At 34.0% G+C, this 5,493-nt stretch overlaps 1 non-coding gene across 1 annotated transcript; it reads left to right on the top strand.

The window, feature by feature from the left end:
- Positions 1-2,341: 2,341 nt before the first annotated feature.
- LOC139851053 (small nucleolar RNA R71) lies at positions 2,342-2,448 on the top strand. Its single transcript, XR_011760416.1, has one exon. It is a non-coding gene; the product is annotated as a small nucleolar RNA R71 (small nucleolar RNA).
- Positions 2,449-5,493: the final 3,045 nt, after the last annotated feature.

Genomic DNA, 5,493 nt, shown 5'->3' with positions numbered 1-5,493 from the left:
TTTGTAAATGTTTTACAAAATAGACACAAGTACTTGAAAATTCATTCTATGTTGGATTATGAATACCGAATATCACCCTTTTAGCTTGGTAACCTAAGAATTAGGGAACAGACTGCCTAATTGACGCGAATCCTAAAGGTAGATCTACGGGCACTAACTCCCCCCATACTAAAAAATGGTATGCTTTAGTACTTTGAGTTATTAATACAGATGGATTTCTGTTTTGGGGATATTCTATATGCATTTTGTTAATGTCGGTTACCAGGTGTTCAACATATGAATGATTTTTATGCAGTTCGCATGTTATTGAAAAATGGAAATGGAAATCTTGTGGTCTATTATTACGATTTGATAAGTATATAGGTTAAACCTATAACTCACCAACATTTTTGTTGACTTTTAAGCATGTTTATTCTCAGGTGATTATTAAGAGCTTTCGCTGTTGCAAGCTAATTTAAGGACAAGAAATGGAGTCAGCATGCTTGTAATATATTGTTTAAAAACTGCATTCGGAGATTTAAATTGATGTGTAATATTGTTGTAAACCAATATGTAATATTCGTGTGTAAAACGTTATCTTTTAGATTATCATTACTTGATAATCTACGTTATGGTTTTTGAACCTTTATTGATAAAATAAAGGTTATGGTTTGTTTTAAATAAAACGAATGCAGTCTTTGAAAAATGTTTCATATGGAGGTCAAACCTCGCAACGAAATCAATTAATATGAAACGTTTATAATCGATATAAACGGGACATTTCATCGTCCTCTATACTTAGGGTCAGTTTCTTACCAAACATGTCTACTATTGCTTTAGCCGTGTTTAAGAATGGTCTTCCTAATATAAGAGGAACTCGAGAATCTTCTTCCATGTCCAGAATAACAAAGTCTACGGGAAATACTAAAGTACCAACTTTAACTAGCATGTTCTCCATTATTCCTCTAGGATATTTTACTGATCGATCGGCTAGTTGTATACTTATTCTTGTTGGTTTCAATTCTCCAAGGTCTAGTTTAGCGTATAATGAATACGGCATTAAATTTATGCTAGCACCTAAGTCTGCCAATGCTTCTATTGAACTAAGACTACCCAGAAAATATGGAATTGTGAAACTTCCTGGATTTGATAATTTTTCTGATAGTTTATTCCACAGCACTGCAGAACAATTAGCATCTAAAGTAACAGCCGAGAGTTCTTCCATTTTCTTTCTATTTGTGATTAGATCTTTCAAGAATTTAGCATATCTTGGCATTCCAGAAATCACATCAATGAAAGGAAGATTGACATTTATTTATTTAAACATATCCAAGAATTTAGATTGCTCAGCTTTAAGTCTTTCTTTTCTCATTTTACTCGGGTAAGGAAGTGGTGGTTGGTATGGTTTAACATAAGGCTTTGCCTTAACTGTGCTATCTTCATTAACCTTTTCAACTACCGGTTTTTTTTCCTTCTCTTACTCAGATTGTGGTTCTTGTATAGTAGGAATAGAGTCATCAGAATTTACAGGCATTTCAGGTGGTTTAAGTGTAATACCACTTCTTGTGATAATGGCTTTAGCTGTTTCATTTTGGGGGTTAACATTTGTATCGCTAGGTAGACTCCCCGATTTTCTTTCACCTATTAACCTTGCTAGGTTGCTTACTTCTTGTTCCAGATTTTAGATTGAAGCTTGTTAATTTTTAAATGCTTGAGCTTTTTGTTCATTCGTTTGTTTCTGAGATGTGAAAAACTGCGTTTGAGATTCAACTAGCTTCGACATCATATCTTCTAAATTTGGCTTTTTATCATCGGTTTGTGGTGGTTTATTTGGAAAAATAAGTCTTTTCTGGTTGTAAGTATTATTAGATACTTGTTGATTGCTAGGACCTTGTTGGTTGTTATATGGAACATTTCGGTTATAATTCTGATTTTGATTGTAGTTTGGTCTTGGCGGTTGATAATTACCTGGATAATTATTTCCAGGCCTTTGGTTCATGTATGAAACATTCTCTCTTTGTTCCATTGTTTGTTCAATACTAAGACAATCTTTTATCAAATGTGGTCCTCCACACTGCTCACAACTAATTCGTATTGCGTGAATATCTTTAGTCATCTTTTCCATTCGTTTGCGGAAATGGAATCAAAGTCATGGTTAGAATCGGCTCTAGCCTCTTTAGATGAACGGAAGATATCTTTTTCTTGGTGCCACTCATGTGAGTGAGATGCTGTGTTATCAATAATTTTGTGAGCTTCAGTTGCGGTTTTCTTCATAATGGAACCACCAGCTGCTGTGTCGATGTCTTTTCGTGTAGCAACGTCGCATCCTTGGTAGAATATTTGTACTATTTGATAAGTATCTAAACCGTGTTGAGGACATCCTCTCAACAACTTTTCGAATCTTGTCCATGCCTCATATAATGTTTCATTTGGCTTCTGCGCGAACGTAACAATTTCTCCTTGAAGTCTCACGGCTTTAGATGCCGGAAAGAATCTTTTAAGAAATTTCTCAACTAAAACATCCCATGTATCAATCGCTCCTTCGGGTAACGATTCTAACCAATCTTTGGCTTCTCCCTTTAAAGTCCAGGGAAATAATATGAGATAGATCTGTTCATCCTCAACTTCTCTGATTTTGAATAGAGTACAGATCCTATTAAAGGTACGAAGATGTTCGTTTGGATCTTCCTACGGCATACCACTAAATTGGCATTAATTAGTTACCATGTGTAGGATTTGTCCTTTGATTTCATAATCTGGCGCATTAATATCTGGTTGAGTAATGGCATGACCTTGGCCAATGCGTGTAGCTCTCATTCGATCTTACATACTTAGAGGTTCCTGATTTTCCATGATTGAATTTGTTGAATCTGAATCCCTAGAGGATTCTGATTTAATGGTTTCTTCCTCGACAATCTCTGGTTGAGTGATTGGTTGTTCCGGAGGAATGATTAGTGCTTCAGGATCTCTGAATTGTCCTTGAATATCCTCCGGGTTCTCAATTGTGAGGTCGGGTTCAAAAAATGGATTATCGGAAATTTGAATTGGAGTACTTGGGCAACTAGATGACGATTCTAAAGAAAAATCAACGGCGACAATATTGGCTAGATGTCTTGATCGAGTTACAGGTGATGAACGTATGAAAGGTGGTGAACGTTTTGCTCGGTGCATTCACTGAATATCCTATTAGTTATAAAGATAAAAATTATTAAAGTTATCAAATTAATAGACTTTTCTGATTTTGCCCACGTTTCGAATAGCCAATAGATGCAGCAGGTAACCAGGACCCATTAAATCGGAAATTCACAACTCGCAACTAACAAATCCAACTATTACTATGAACCAGAAAATTTTAGATGTCTATCAATTTAACCGCTTAAAATAATTTTTCGTCGAAATTTAAAGAAAATATAAAAAATTCTAGGTCCTAAAAACTAGAGCGTATAAATGAAAAAGAAAAAGCGCGTAGAGAAATAAGAGGCGAAAAACAAACGTCGAAAAATAAAAAGTCGAAAAACAATAATAAGAAAGTAGAGCGTCGAAACTTAAAAGTCTAAAAACTAAATATTAAAAGTTGCGTCTAAAGGAATTAAAGCTTAAAAGGAATTCTATATCCAAAACGGCAATAACTTAATTAGGCACTAAAATCTATTTAAAACTAAAGCGATAAGTGACGTCGTAAAATTCTAAAGCGCCTAAATCTTAATCTAAAGAAAAAGCACTTAAGGGATTTTACGGCAAAGCCTAAAAATCTAGAAATATAAAATAACTACGGCAAAAACTAAGTTTAAAATTAATTACGAACGATAAATATACAAATTACGAATTAAACAATTAAAATATACAAAATATAAAAATAAAATGTAAAGTTATAAAAATACAATTTTTATAAAAATATTATTTTTATATTATTTATTAAAAAGGTACTAATTTATAAATTTATAAAACTAATTAAAACTTAAAATACAAAATTAATTAAAACTAAAACTAATTATTATTAAATTAAAACCCTATTAGGTTAAATAATAAAAATAATAATTAACAAAACCCTAAATCGTATTAAATGGCGTACGAGGTTCAGCTGTCAGGCCAGCTCATGCGTTCGCATGGGCTTTAGGCACTGCAACCATGCGGTCGCATGGTGTGCAGATTCAAAATGATATGCAGGCTCAAAATCTCGTTTTGCAGGCTCAGTTTTCTTTCTTTTTTTTTCTTTTTTTAAATTATATAAAAAAATAATATAACTTAATGATATCGCATATTTAATACGCGTTTTCCTTAGTGATATCGGGTACATTTTGTTCCTTTTGGATACGATTTGGTGATATTTTGATAAGTGTTTTGAAAGTTCGAGTTCTAAGACCAAGGAGATGAATTTTGAAGATATTTGATGGTTTTTAGTGATTTTATATGAAAGCAAGTGAAAGGGATTGGTTTGATTCGAGTTTGGTTCGAAAACATGTGATATTAGTGAGTTTTCAGCTCAGATTCACCAAAAAGGGTCTGGAGCGCCGCTCCAAAAGGTGGAGCGCCGCTTCATTAGGCTAGAAAATTAGTTCGACAGTATGCAGGAGACCAGAAAGCAGATCTACAGCATTTGGCGCGCCGCGCGTGGTTTGGCGCGCCGCGCGATATCCTGGCGCGTCGCGCCACCTTCAGTCGGTTTCAGATTTTTTCCTATTTAAGGAACGAAAAATACCCTAATAAAACACTTTCGCATTCAGATGATTTCCAGCAGCTTTTTGACGAACCAAGGTTATTTTTAGGGATTCCCAAGCTCATTCTAACACATCAATCATTCCAGAAACAAGTCTCGATCGTCTATCATTCAAGAACACAATTTCCTTTAGGTTTAATTCTTATCATCATTATGAATACTTTTAATTGTTTATTTGTGATTTTTGTTCTAGCCATGATTGGCTAAGCTTTTAACGTTTGTCTAGATTGAATATTCGTATGTGTTTGGATGATACTTTAATGTTTAATTGATTAATGCATGATAATTATGAGTTTTGATTAAGAACCATTCTTGTGGGTGTTGATTATTGTTACTAGGTTGATTAGTGATCTTGTTTGAACAAAGGGAACCCTGTTTCAATTTAGTACACTAGTTTTCAATTGATTTGTCTTAACCAATTGGATGCTTACTGGACCAAGAGGGTAAACCGGGTAACAAGGATTAAACAAAACAGGGGTGAATTGTGTGGAGCGAACGTGTAACCAATTGAATCTTAATCTTGTAATTAGTTAATTACTAAGTCACAAACGAAAGAGGTCTTTGGTGAAAGGGAACCCTAAGCCAATAAATCCAAGTTTGATGTGTTTTCTAAAAGAGAACTCTGGGTAAACCGACTCTGTAGTTGCATGTTTTGATAAATTGAATTAGTGCTTAATAACAAATCATCCGACACTGCGAATAGGAGATCTATGCGAACATTCTTTTATCCATTGAATTCAAATATCTTTACTTTTCGTCGAGTCAGCATTTATTTTTATAAACTTAAAAACACAAAA

Source organism: Rutidosis leptorrhynchoides, chromosome 5 (genome assembly GCF_046630445.1).
Source record: "Rutidosis leptorrhynchoides isolate AG116_Rl617_1_P2 chromosome 5, CSIRO_AGI_Rlap_v1, whole genome shotgun sequence".
In the NCBI taxonomy this organism is placed as follows: domain Eukaryota; kingdom Viridiplantae; phylum Streptophyta; class Magnoliopsida; order Asterales; family Asteraceae; genus Rutidosis; species Rutidosis leptorrhynchoides.
This window is presented reverse-complemented; position numbering and strand designations above follow the sequence as displayed.